Here is a 14,007-nt window from a genome sequence, read left to right as displayed (position 1 = left end):
CCCCTCCATGAGTCACACGGAAGAGCCCTCTCTGTCAATGTCCGTGGCCTCTTGGCTTCCTAGGCCAATAAACAGAGCCTTCCGAAGCCATACAGACCTGTTCCAGCCCACTGAGGAGAGCAGGCTTTAGGCTTAAAGCCCTTGCTAGAAGGCAGAGAAAGAGGAAGTGTCCCCAGGTCTTAGCAGGCTGCTCCTCCCCCTCCTAAAGTTTTAATTACACATTTTGCCCCATTAAATCAGAACTGATGAAACCTTTACAACTGTGGGTTGTCTGAAAATTGAAAATCACCTTGGAAAACAACAATGTCTTGACTATAGAAGGCAATTTCTTCAAATCAAGTAATGATGTGATGTGTGTGGTTAACTGTATCTGCGCAGGAAGTGGTTTTATTTAAAAGTTTTTTCTGCTAACTCCACCCCGCCCCTCCACTGCCCCGCCTTTTATTTTTTTCTTCCAGTACTGAAATTAAGCAGCATCCAACCTAGGCCTACTCTTATGACATGTGACTTGACTTGACTGTTTTTCCTTTTTGTTGAAAGAGGCATTAACAGTTAGAAGTTGATAACGTTTCAATAACAAGTCGGCACTGAGAGAAAGGTAAGTGAGTTTTACTTTGTATTAAACATGCAATTTAAACTTGAAAATATTTGGCAGAGTATTCTATGCTTCAGTAGCAACATACAAACCTTTCCAACAAAATTGTAACATTTTCACTTGTGACTGAAACATCAATTTGTTTCCTTTGGTGTAGAGAAGAATATTGTTTTTTAAATTTGCAACCATTAAATTCTAAAGTTTTTAAAAGATATTACACTAAAATTTTATAGGAAAATATTAAAAACAGAGTAAGGTAAACTTTTAGTTTCAAAGTGCTTCAAATACTATGAGAGAAAATGTGAGACTTTGTACCTTTGACTGCTTTATAAAGTGCACTCTTCATGATCTAGATAATAAAGAGAAAAAAGCATTTTGTAAAAGTAAAAAATAACATCTGAATCGCATGCAGCATGAAAGATAGCTACTGTAAAGTATTGTATTAAAGTTAGCATGAGAAACCCTTGAAAAGGTGTAGTTTATTCAATCTGTAGTCTATTAAATGGCTATTAAAAAGCAGGAAGCTTTCAAAATGCAAAAGAAAGTTCTCTAACATGACATTTGAGTTTTTTCCTATAAATTTTATTTAAGATATAGGGTAAAATGAGGGCAAGTTTCTATTTCATAAGTAAAACTCTGCATTTAAAAGAGAAGTCACAGATGACTTCACAGAGGATTACTTATGGGAAAGAGGCAAATTAGAAATATACTTCTGTTATTTAGGTAATTATATAATTTTCTTTCTTTGAAATTTCCAAAACAATAACCTTAGAAATTAAAATAATTTGTTAATCATAAACTGAGAAGAACTTTTCTTTTATGGTGACTTCTTACCTTTACAGAATGTCTTTGTGTGCTGTAACATATGTATGAAAATTATAGAAGTATTGCTAATCTCAGAGACAAATACCTAAAATAAATCTGACTGTAGATTTTTGAGGGAATTTTAATAAAAGCTCCAGATATTATACACTCTTCCATAATATCATTTTTATTGTACTGTTGGATGGGGGACATGATGACCCCACAACACTATTTTTTTATGTTATTAAAAAATGGTTACAGGGTTGATAAGTGGCAACACTTTTCTTTATGTCTTCTATTGAAAGACTGATATAAATGATTTTTGATGTGGTCAATTTGGTAGGAAATTATTTGTTACACTAGTATACTCCATTTTAAGACCTCCTCAATTGTCAACACTGAAGCTAGCTACTCGTTGACTATTAAAATGATCTTGGAAAAAACAGAGATTAGGACTTGATGTTCAATACATTTTTTTTTTGTTTGTTAGAGTATAAGAGAACCCTGCTAATATTTATTTGCTTTGATATTCTGATTAGCTTTTCAATTTGCTCACAATGGAAAGCCTTATTTAAATTTGTCTTCAATATTATGGTTCTGAACCTCTACATCTATAGAAGCTTTATAATTCAGATAGCTTTGGTTGATATGTTATTACTTTATTTCATTTTACTATAAAAGAGCATCACATGAATAAACATATGTAGTACTTACACGTTAGCAAGAATGAATATCTACATAAGCATTTGGTACTGAAAAAGTCCACTACAGTTTTTTAAAAGCCAAATTCTTTTTTAAATGATTGTTTCTTGCAGAAACTGTTAAATTAAAATGCAAATATTTTATGGAGTATGTGTAAAATTAAGAATTAATTAAACATACTTATTATGAAATTATAAAGAGCAACAGGTAGAGATGATAGACATATAAACTAAGATGTTCTCACTTTGTAGAAACCAGGTATGTGTTATCCCTGGAATGCACAGATCAAATCTTAAGAGAGTAAATTACAAATGAGTTACTATAGGTTATTATAACTTTATGCATTTTAAGTGAATAAGAAAAAATTCTGATGAAATAAAAACAAGGCAGAGGATCTCATCCGGAAAGTCATTTTTTAAAGAAAAATATGCTCTTCCACTTGGAGCCAGGATTCAGCAAAATTCTGAAAGGCTTGATATTCCTTCTCTTATTCTTTTTAAAAGCTCTATCCCAGAATGGCCTACTCTGTCCCTAACTTAAGGTCAACCATCCTTGGTACCTAGAGAAACAGAGCATTCTTTTAATTTTTTTTCCTTCCCAACACGCCCCCACTGTTGTTAAAAAATGTACACATCCTATTTTCCAGAAGTTAGGGCATCTGATGAAAAGAATCCATGCTCACAAGAGAAGACTCCAAAGCTTTGTTTCTTGTAACTTGTAATTCAGGACTCCCCTTCCTCCAGTAGAATTGTAATAAATTCTCTCAGCCGACAAGATCCAAGGGAACAGCTAAATGTTGAGCACTCGGTCTCAAGTGAGGAGACTGATTCCATGACAAATAGTTTTGGGGAAATATTTCGGGGGATAAAAGTGTTTTGTTAACCATTCATCCTGTCTCTGGCAATTAACCCCAGAATATCCTGAGAATGTTTTACATGAAGGGTCCATCACAGAAATATGTCCATTTTGTTAAAATATACCTAAAGAAATACATAGGTTTCTTGCAGTGGATGGAAATTAACTGTACTATATTTTCAGGGTATTTTGCTATTCTCATACAATTAGAAACTAGCCTAATCCAATGTTTTCCATGTGTATTTTAAATATCATTTAATATCCTGAACACTTTGGGCACCCTATTTTTTGTACTGCAAGATAATGTTATATAACTAAACTATAAAATGTACTTATAATTATTCTAAATTTCAGCTTATAGTAGATAAAAAACCTTTGTTTGCAAATGATAGAAAATAAGCTAAAATTACTCTAGGCAATAGAGGTAGGCCCTGATTTGTATAACTGAAAATCCAAGGAGAGAAAAATCAGGCTGGACCCAGCAGCGCACACAGGATTACCAAGATCATTTTCTTCATTCCCTAGCTCTTGTTCTCACTTTTCTATAAGCACTCTCAGGCAGAAGCTCATACTAAGTTGACCAGGAGGCTTCAAGTTTACATCTCACTCTTTCAGAAAACTTTGTACAAAAGAGTGTCTTTCCTCCAACACCACAGCAAAGATACCTCAGATTAAGATCTGACTGAATAAAAGCGGGTCACGTGACCATGCTGAGCTGCCTTTGAGACTTAGATACCCTGAGTGATCAGGCTTGGGTAACTGGCTTACTCTTGCACTGATGAGCCACCTTCCCCTGCAACACATGGAGTCTCAGCTGAAAAGAGGGGGCACCACACTGAGGAACTAAAATTCTTCCCTCAGAAGTAAGGGAACTTCATATCTTAGAGGTGAAAGCCATAGAAAACCATTACACAGCCACATAGGGTAACATTTAAAAGCATTACTTGGGATTTCCCTGCTGGTCCAATGGCTAAGACTCCTGGCTCCCAATGCAGCGGCCTCAGATCAGATCCCTAGTAAGGGGACTTGATCCTGCATGCTGCAACTAAGACCTGGCACAGCCAAGTAAATAAATATTTAAATAAGAACCAAAGCACTACTTAACTTAAACTTTCTAAGCTCTGTAGTCAGACAGAAACAATGTCAGTTTAAGAGTAGGTCTAAATGAAGCAAATGTTTTAATTAATCTGAATTTTAAAATATTTTTCCACAGCCATTCCTGTGTGCTTCCCAGGTGGCTCAGTGGAAATGAATCTCCTGCAATGCAGGAGAGGTGGGTTCCATCCCTGGGTACGAAAGATCCTCTGGAAGGAAGTGATGGCAACCTACTCTAGTATTAGAGCTTGAAAAATCCCATGGACAAAGGAGCCTGGCGGGCCACAGTCCATGAGGTCCCAGAGTCAGACACAGCTGAGCCACTGAGCACACACGCACTCCATGTATAAACCCTTGCCCCTCAATACTTCTCTTCTAAAAGCTTATAATATAGTTGTTGTTTACTTGCTCAGTCGTCCCACTCTTGGCAACCCCATTGAGTGTAGCCCACCAAGCTCCTTTGATCATGGAATTTCCCAGGCAAGAATACTGGAGTGGGTAGGCATTTCCTTCTTCACAAAATCTAGTAAAATCATTATATTAATAATTATAATGGCAACAAAATTTATCAAGTACCATAAAAAAAATATGAGATGTTCTATTAGGATTCAGAACTTCATCGAACATTTTCATCTTCCTGTTATATGCCAGGCAATAAACTAGAGAATTTTGCAGACATATCATTTACCATATTCAATCAGAGAAATCAGGACAAAATTTTTGAATAAATATGTGTACAGCAGTTCCCCCTTCTCCACAGTTTTGCTTTCCGCAGTGTCCACAATCAACCACAGTCCAAAACTATTGAAGACAAACTTCCAGAAATAATTCATACATTTGCAATTGTTCACCTTTCTGAAGTAGCTTGACGAAGTCTCACCCTGTCCTGCTCCTGCGAATCCGTCCGGAGTCTAGCGTTTCCTCTGTAACTCACTCCTCAGCCATCTTGCTTATCAGATCCATGCTCTCCTGGGTTTGAAATTTCGCGTTTGTTCTGGAGTCCCCTTATTTCACTTAATACTGGCCCCAAAGCACGAGAGTAGTGCTGCCAACCTGGTTGTTTGGACATGCCAATGAAAAGCCCTGCGTGCTTCCCCTAAGTGAAAGGGTGTGAGAGAAAAAAAAAAAAAAAAAAAAAAATATATATATATATATATATGTTGAGGCTGCTAAGATTTACAGTAGGGGTGAACCTGAATCTTCTATTCATGAAATTGTGAAGAAGGGAAATAAAATCCTGTGTGCTTTGCTGTTGCACCTCAAACTGCAATAGTTATGACCACAGTGCATGGTAAGTGCTTAATTAAGATGAAAAAGACAGTAAATTTGTACAGTAAAATAATTTGTGTGTGTGAGAGACCACTGTCCACATAATTTTACAACAGGTTGTTGTAATTGTTCTGTTAGTAGTTGTTAATCTTTTCCTGTGACTAATTAACTAAACTCTATCATTAACTCTATCATAGGTTTGTATACTAAGAAAAAACATTGTCTATATAGGATTTGTACTGCCTGTAGTTTTGGGTACCCATCGTGGCTCTTGGAATGCATCTCCATGGATAAGGGGGTGCTACTATGGTAGTTTCCAGAGAAAGTTAGAACTGGGGAGATGAGAAACATTCTGAGGGACAGGAAAGAACGTGTCAAAGGATGAAAACATGGAGTAACAGAATTTCCAAGGCAGAGTGAGTTGTCTCCTGCAGTTAAGCGACAAGTATACTAGTAAGAGGTTGGGGCAGATAGTTTGAGATTCTAATAGAGTGAACTTGCTGAGCAGATCATGACTCTATAGTATAGGTAACTACAAGGTTGTTAGGCAGGGGAAATCCCTAACTGGATGGCCATAATTGCATCTGGATGGGCTATGTAGCATCAGGCTTTGTTTACTTCTTCCATAGGACTTACTGTTGATGATATACTCTTTAGAGTGGTTTGGAGAAATGCTTGTCCTCTATGAAGAGAGGTTCTAATATAGGCTGTGCTTATAATATTTTGTTTTTTCTTCTATATTGTGGAACTTTGATTGGTTGTTTTTAATTTTGAGAATAAGTGACACAGTGAAATGGTTTGAAAACAAAACCTAAATATAAGCATTTTAGTGAAAATCTTTCTTATTTTCCTGCTTCTATAAACCTCTGTTTTTTCCCACCTTAACCCAACAAGTAACCACTTTTAATATTTTTTTTAAATCCTTTTATAGTTTTTTTTTTATGCAGAAGCATATATGTATATACACACATGTATGTGTGTAAATATCTTTATTACATTAAAGGTAGTATTCTATATATATATCTCTTCACTTTTTTCTTTCAGTAATATCTTGGAGCTATTTTAATTATAAAGATAATAAACTGTCTAATTCTCTCTCTCTTTGTTTATAGCTGTACTGTATTCCACTGTGTGGATATATTGTACTTAATCTAACCAGTCTCTTTCTTAAAACAGTCATGAGTGTTTTAAATTTTTTTTGCTGCTGAAAAGAATGTTTTAATATAATTGTGTACATTTGAAAATATATCTATGGAATGAATTCCCAGAAATACTGTGTTTTTGTAAGCCAAGAGATAAAATGGTACTGATAGATAGATAGATAGATAAAATGGTATTGCCAAACTGTCCTTCATGTTAGTTGTAAGTTTTGGAACTTCCATCAGCACTTATTGAGAGTGCTGGTGGACGCTTCATAGCTTTTCTAACAGATTGTGTTACCAAACATTTCAGGTTTTTCCAGTCTGCATAAAACTGTGTCCTCATATAGTTTTATGTAATATTTCTGTTATTATGATTGAGATAAGCTTGTTTTTTAAAAGGTTAGAGGTCTTGTTTGTTTTTTTACTAATAACAGAGTGTATCCTTTCTCAACTGTATAATTAAGGACCAAAATCTTAGTTAAGTTCAAGGCTAGAATGAGATATTAAAGGAAGTAGGGAATTGAGGCTAGTGTATATAAAATATTCTTTTTATAAAGCTTGAAATAGGCAATAGCTAAATGAGGATGAAATATGAATGTTTGGGGCTAGTGCACTGGGAAGACCCAGAGGGATGGTATGGGGAGGGAGGAGGGAGAAGTGTTCAGGATGGGGAACACATGTATACCTGTGGCGGATTCATTTTGATATATGGCAAAACCAATACAATATTGTAAAGTTAAAAAATAAAATTAAATTAAAAAAAAGAAATATGAATGTTTAAGTGAAGGGAAAGAGAAAAGAAATGAAAATAAAGAAAAATATATATATATTCAGATATCCAACAAGGTCTCAGATGATACAGTACAGATTGGTGTAATCACTAGCTCAAATAGATAAGTTAACCTGAAACAGAAGGAAGAGCACTTTAATGAGTGTGTATGTAGATGAATTGGATGTAGAGAAGATGAAGTGAGGAGAGGAAGTTGAAGGAACACTTTCTCTGTTGATTCTATCTTCATTGAAGTGGTAGGAAAGCACATTTGATGAGAGGGAGTATTTAGAGGATGCCAAAAAATAGGCAGACTATCTTATTTTTAAAAAATCAGTCTTGTCAAAAACATACAACTGTGAATTTTAAAATTGATTTTTCTCTTTCGATGGGCATCAGCCCAATTCAATTCCATAAATAATTTTGAGCTCCAACTAAGTACAGAATTATTGGGGATACAGAGTCAGTGTGCTATCTAGCCAGTGAAAACTTCTTAGGTAGCTAAGTGTATAAACATAAGAATTTAAATATAAATTCATAAATTTAAAGTCAATGCCTTAGAAATATTACAGAATATGCTATTGTCAGAGACTGGTTGTGCTGTGCTGTTCTCAAATGCTCAGTCATGTCCACTTCATTGTGACTCCATGTACTATAGCTTACCAGGCTCCTCTATCCTTGGGATTCTTCAGAATAAGGGTACTGAAGTGAGGTGCCATTTCCTCCTCCAGGGTAGCTTAGCAACCCAGGGATCCAACTGCTTCAGTTAAGTCTCCTGTGTTAGCCTGTGGATTCCTTACCATTAGCACCACCTGGGAAGCCCAGAGTTTCATTTTGCTAAACTCGGTGGCTTATTTATATCTTCATGTTATTCAATGTGAGTTGCATTTGATGCAACTGAACATTCCTTCTCTCTTGAAATTCTCTCCTTATTTAAATTCTATGATATTTCATTCTCCCAGTTTTTCTCCAAACTATTTGGATGCTCCTTTTCTGTCTCTTTGCTAGCTGTTCCCATTACCCAACCCTCTAAATTTTAAAATGTCCTGCACTTAATCTTCATATTTCTACTTTTTCGGTCCTAGCTATTGTCTTCAAGTTTATTTCTATGCAATATTATATATTGCCATGATTTTAAATACTACCTAAGACTCTTGAGAGTCCCTTGGTCTGCAAGGAGATCCAACCAGTCCATTCTGAAGGAGATCAGCCCTGGGATTTCTTTGGAAGGAATGATGCTAAAGCTGAAACTCCAGTACTTTGGCCACCTCATGCGAAGAGTTGACTCATTGGAAAAGACTCTGATGCTGGGAGGGATTGGGGGCAGGAGGAGAAGGGGACAACAGAGGATGAGATGGCTGGATGGCATCACTGACTCGATGGACGTGAGTCTGAGTGAACTCCGGGAGTTGGTGATGGACAGAGAGGCCTGGCATGCTGTGATTCATGGGGTGGCAAAGAGTCGGACATGACTGAGTGACTGAACTGAACTGAACTGATATTCTAATTACTCTCAAGACCAAGCCTTTTGTATTTTAGCACTAAAGCTGTAAATGCTATTGCCTATCATCTCCACTTGAATGTTTCAAGAGACAACAAAATGAGTATGTTCAAAAACTAAGCTCCTAATTACTCCCCATCTGCCCCCAACCTAGCCTGCCTCTTCCCTATTTTCATTTATCTCATTTAATGGCACCACCATTTATCTCTCTGTTCAGGATAGTAAATTAAGAATTATCCCCAATTTCATTCCATCTCTCATACTCACTATCCCAAACCAACATCCAGTTAATCAGCAATAGGCAGAACCTGCAAAATATTAGTTCATCTCCCATAATCCTGTTTACTTTTCTCAGTGTTGGCTCTTAAAAAGGTATATATATATTTTTTTTCAGACTATTGGGTCTTTTTATTTTTTGTTTGTTTGTATACTGAATATTCCTCAAAACACCCGATAAATGTATACACTACAAAACATGGCATTTAGATGACATCACAATTTTAAATAGAACCACACTTACTAATTCACTTCCTAGCTTCAAGTTAGAGACAAATCATGTGAAATATATGGAGCAATGTTTATTTGAACATTTTGAATGAACTGAAAATGTTGAAGAAATAGCAGCTTGTAGAATGTTCCTGTCAGGTTTTCTGACCCTATAATAGTTTGTTTGTTTTTGTTATATCATTAAGTATCATTTATATAATTTATCATGTAATCATTAAATGATAAATGTAATTTAGCATTTTCTTGCCCATCTGAGGGCAAGAAATCTGTCTCAAAAACATTGGTGAAGACAAAGATACAGAATAAAAGAAATATATTAAATACACTTTTAATATGTTTTATGTAGAGTATTTTTCAAATTGTTGTTACTACTTACATAAACCCATTTTTAAAATCTATTCATGCATTTTTATATTTATAAATGTTGGTTGGGTATCTTGCTTTTATTTAACTGATTTTCTCTTAGGAGGAACGAATTAAACATTAAGCAAGGGGTAAATGTATATCAAGATATCCCAAATTTAATCACTTCTTACCACCTCTACTGCTGTAGAGTTCTCCTGACTCATTTCCCTGATTCTACATTTCATGATAATCATTTTCTGAAGAGTAGCCAGAGTAACTTTCTTAAGACTTAAATCATACAACTCTCCAACTAAAACATTCCAAATGATTTTCTATTGTACTTTAATTTAGTCTTTTCCATTATTTTTCAGATGCTCTGCCTAATTACTCTGCTTTTGTTTGCTTAAATGGCATTTTGGATATGAGGAATCATTATTACATGTGAAGTCGTTTAGTGGCTATCTTTACCCAAAACTGAATGCTCTATGAAAATATTGACTTTTTCTGCCTCTTTACTACTGAATACTGAGAATCTGGAACAGTGGTAGGCATATAATAAACACTCAATAAATAATTGATTAGTGAAAGAATAAATGATATGAAAGCTGAATGTAGACTGTAGAGCCAGGGAAGGTTTTCTGGAGATTTGTGACTTTTGTTGGGTCTCACAAATAAGATAAACTTAGGGGAAAGAAAGCTAGAAACATATTTCAAACAATGACACTTTATGGACTCATTTTGAGTAACACGACAGTGTTGAAGGTGGGATTGGAACATTGGATCCATTATATATTGTGGCGCTTTTCTGAAACTCCAAATCAAACAACCCTCCATCTGAGAACATATTGAATAAACTGATAAAAAAAACACCAACTACCTCTCAGCATTTAAATTTTAAGCTGTTTCTCTAAAACCATGGTGTTACATTGAATAATTTTACTTATTTTAGATTCATTTCCTAAACAATTAGAGAACTTTTTGTTCTAGTCTCTGCTGATATAATGACAAGCTTGGAGTCATAACGAGATTTCTTTTTAAAATAGCTGTAAAAGGTAGAATGCTCAGGAAGTTGAGTGCTGTGTCAAGGGAATTTTTTTTTTTCTAATTAATCTTTCTGCTTCAATTAAGTTCATATTAGAACTTTAAGGGATAGAAACTGAACAGTGAGGCCCATATTAATCTTTTTCACCTTTCTGCTACATGCCCTGGGAAATCAAGTAGTCTGAGCCTCTATTCATACCTTGATGGTTCTCCTAAAGGAAGCAGAATGTAGGAGGAAAAAAATGAATGTTGATTTATCCCAGTGGTGTCTCCAACACTGTGGTAGGTACCATGATGTTAGGCTAAACAAACAGTATTCCTTTCTTGTCTAGATACTTGCGGTAGCATGAGACATCATTAATATAAATGATTATTAGAGTGGGATTATTAATAATAATCATTAGTGCTATGATTTATTCACTGTGTATTATGTATCAGGTGTTTTGCATACTTAATAGCATTTGAATCCTACAAAAATCATGTAAGGGAGTTAGTATTCCCATTTTAAAGATAAGAAAGCTTAGGTTAAGTGGTTAAGTGCCCAAATTTATAGTGCTATTGGTAGGCTGAATCATGATTCGTATGAAGATCCACATGATATAAAATTCTTGTCATTTTCCACTATGCCATGTTATCATTTCTAAGCCTGTTAGGCGTCAGTAGTTAAGCCATACTGAACCTCATTCATGAGGTGCTATAGTCTGAAACAGTTTAGAAGGATCCTGCTCTGTTTCATATGTAAAAAAACTATTCCATCTATAAAAACCTGTCCCTTATTCATATATATATATGCACACATCTACTTTATGTAGACATGTTATAAAATATGTGAGGAAGAAGACATTTTTTGCCTTAGTTTCCTGTTTCTCTTTTCTTATCTTCCCTGGACCCTATGTTTCCTTTCAGCCCTTAGATCCCACAAATTCTGTCCTAGAATCATGCTGTCCATTATGGTAGAAATTAGCCCTAGATGGCTATTTAACATTCAAAATGCACGAATCTAAATTGAGTGTTAAATAAGCACCAGTTTTTTAAGACAATGGAAACAAACAATGTAAAATATCTCATTAATATTTTTACATTTTTATATGCTAAAATTATGTCAACATAGGGAATTAAATAAAAAATATTATTTTAATGTGGTCACTTCTTTCATTTTCCTCATACAGGATGGCTACCAGAAAATTTTAAATTACTCATGTTACAATTATTTCTAGTGGATGGCACAATTTTAGGCCATCTCTTTTTCTCACAAGATTACTTGACATTCTTATCCATTTTTATGATTTGAATTTAATCAATATAGGCCTTAAATTTTTATGTTTGGCTTGGGTCTCTCTCCCAGTATTGTTCCTGGTTGCAGTTGTCACTTGATACCTCTTCCCTAATGTCTAGTCAGCAGTTCAAACTGATTATATGCCTCATGTGAAAACCATAATCTCCCTACAGAATCCCCATTCTCTTTCAAACTTCAGTTAAGTTCTTCAAATCACCTAAAGAAGTAAGCTTGGGATCTCCATGGATTCCTGTCCATACATCCAATCAATTACCATTGTCATTCAGTTCCTTCTCTCTGTGTTCAGTTATTGTCTTAGTTTCTCATTTGGTTATCCTTTAAGTCTTTCCTAGACTATGGCCAAAGGGTCTTACTTTAGTACTCATTTCTCTTACGTCATTTGGCCTATGTAAAGTTTATTTTATGTCTTTATGGTAATGGTTGGGTTCAAATTAATTAATACAAATAAAAATGTCTATTGTCTATTTATAATGTATTTAGAGTTTTAAAAGTGACTTTGCATAATTATTTTATGTGGCTATTCTAGCAAGCTAGTGGAAAAAGCAGATTTAATAAAAGACAAGGAAGCGTGGAGAAATAGAAGTGTTTGAGGACAGGCTAAGGACATATTCCTCCCAAGTTCTGGTCCAGAACATTTTCATTTCTTATGGAGATAGTAAAGATTATATTTATATATATGTATATACACACATATATATGTATATATATATATATTTTACATGGAATATATTGCTTTATTGGAGAAGGCAACGGCACCCCACTCCAGTACTCTTGCCTGGAAAATCCCATGGGCGGAGGAGCCTGGTAGGCTACAGTCCATGGGGTCGCTAAGAGTTGGGCATGACTAAGCGATCTCACTTTCACTTTTCACTTTCATGCATTGGAGAAGGAAATGGCAATCCACTCCTGGGAGAATCCCAGGGACAGAGGAGCCTAGTGGGCTGCTGTCTATGGGGTCGCACATAGTCGGACACGACTGCAGCGACTTAGCAGCAGCAGCAGCATTGCTTTATACTTTGTGCTAGTTTCTGCTGTACAGCAAAGTGAATCAGTTTTACATATACATATATCCATTCTTTTCTTAGGTTTCCTCCCATTTAGGTCATCACAGATCACTGAGTAGAGTTCCCAGGGCTGTACAATATGTTCTCATTAATTCTTTTTTCTTTTTACATAGTAATGTACATATGTCAATCCCAATCTCCCAATTTGTAGCACCACCTCCTTCTCCCTTGGTAAATTTGTTTGTTCTCTACATCTATGACTCTCTTCTAATAGCAAATAAGTTCATCTATACCATTTTTCTAGATTCCACATCTGAGAGACATTATACGATATTTGTTTCTCTCTTTCTGACTTGCTTCACTCTGTATGACAGTCCCTAGGTCCATCCATGTCTCTGAAAATGGCACAGTTTTGTTTCCTTTTATGACTATTATAATATTCCATTGTGTGTGTGTGTGTATATATATATATATATATATGCCACATCTTCTTTATCCTTTCTTCTGATGATGGACATTTAGGTTCCTACCACCTCTTGGCTATTGTAAATAGTGCTCCAGTGAACATCAGAGTGCATGTATCCTTTTGAATCATGTCTTTCTCCTTATGTTTACCTAGGAGTCGGATTGCTGGATCATATGGTCAGATTTCTGATCATACAGCCAAATAGATAATATCTGGTCATCATGGCTTGGCTGTTCCCCTCCTCATACTTTTTACCACATAGTAAATTGTAATGTAGGCGCTTCCCTGATAGCTCAGTTGGTAAAGAATCCACCTGCAATGCAGGAGACCTGAGTCCAATCCCTGCATTGGGAAGATCCCCTGGAGGAGGGATCTCCACTCCAATATTCTGGCCTGAAGAATTCCATGGACAGTAATAGTCCAAGGGGTTGCAAAGAGTTGGACATGACTGAGTGACTTTCACTCACTTCACTTGTGGTAGTTCTATTTTTGCTTTTTTAAGGAACTTCCGTATCATTCTCCATAATGGCTGTGAAGTGAAAATGAAAGTGTTAATCAGTCCTGTCCGACTCTTTCTGAGCACAGTCTCCTCAGTCCATGGAATTTTCCAGGGAA

At 35.5% G+C, this 14,007-nt stretch overlaps 1 protein-coding gene across 3 annotated transcripts in view; it reads left to right on the top strand.

Moving 5' to 3' along the window:
* Positions 1-449: 449 nt before the first annotated feature.
* Positions 450-14,007, top strand: part of ARHGAP15 (Rho GTPase activating protein 15) — a 698,570-nt gene continuing 685,012 nt past the window's right edge. The window contains exon 1 of one of the 3 annotated variants that reach the window (XM_025261723.2): positions 450-598. The gene's annotated coding sequence lies outside the window, so the exon portion shown is untranslated. The remainder of the gene's footprint in view (positions 599-14,007) is intronic. The other 2 variants (XM_025261725.2, XM_025261734.2) reach the window with 2 other exon arrangements.

The sequence above is a fragment of the Bubalus bubalis genome, chromosome 2 (genome assembly GCF_019923935.1).
Source record: "Bubalus bubalis isolate 160015118507 breed Murrah chromosome 2, NDDB_SH_1, whole genome shotgun sequence".
NCBI lineage: Eukaryota > Metazoa > Chordata > Mammalia > Artiodactyla > Bovidae > Bubalus > Bubalus bubalis.
The sequence above is the reverse complement of the archived record's forward strand: the minus strand, read 5'-3'. Positions and strand labels throughout refer to the sequence as shown.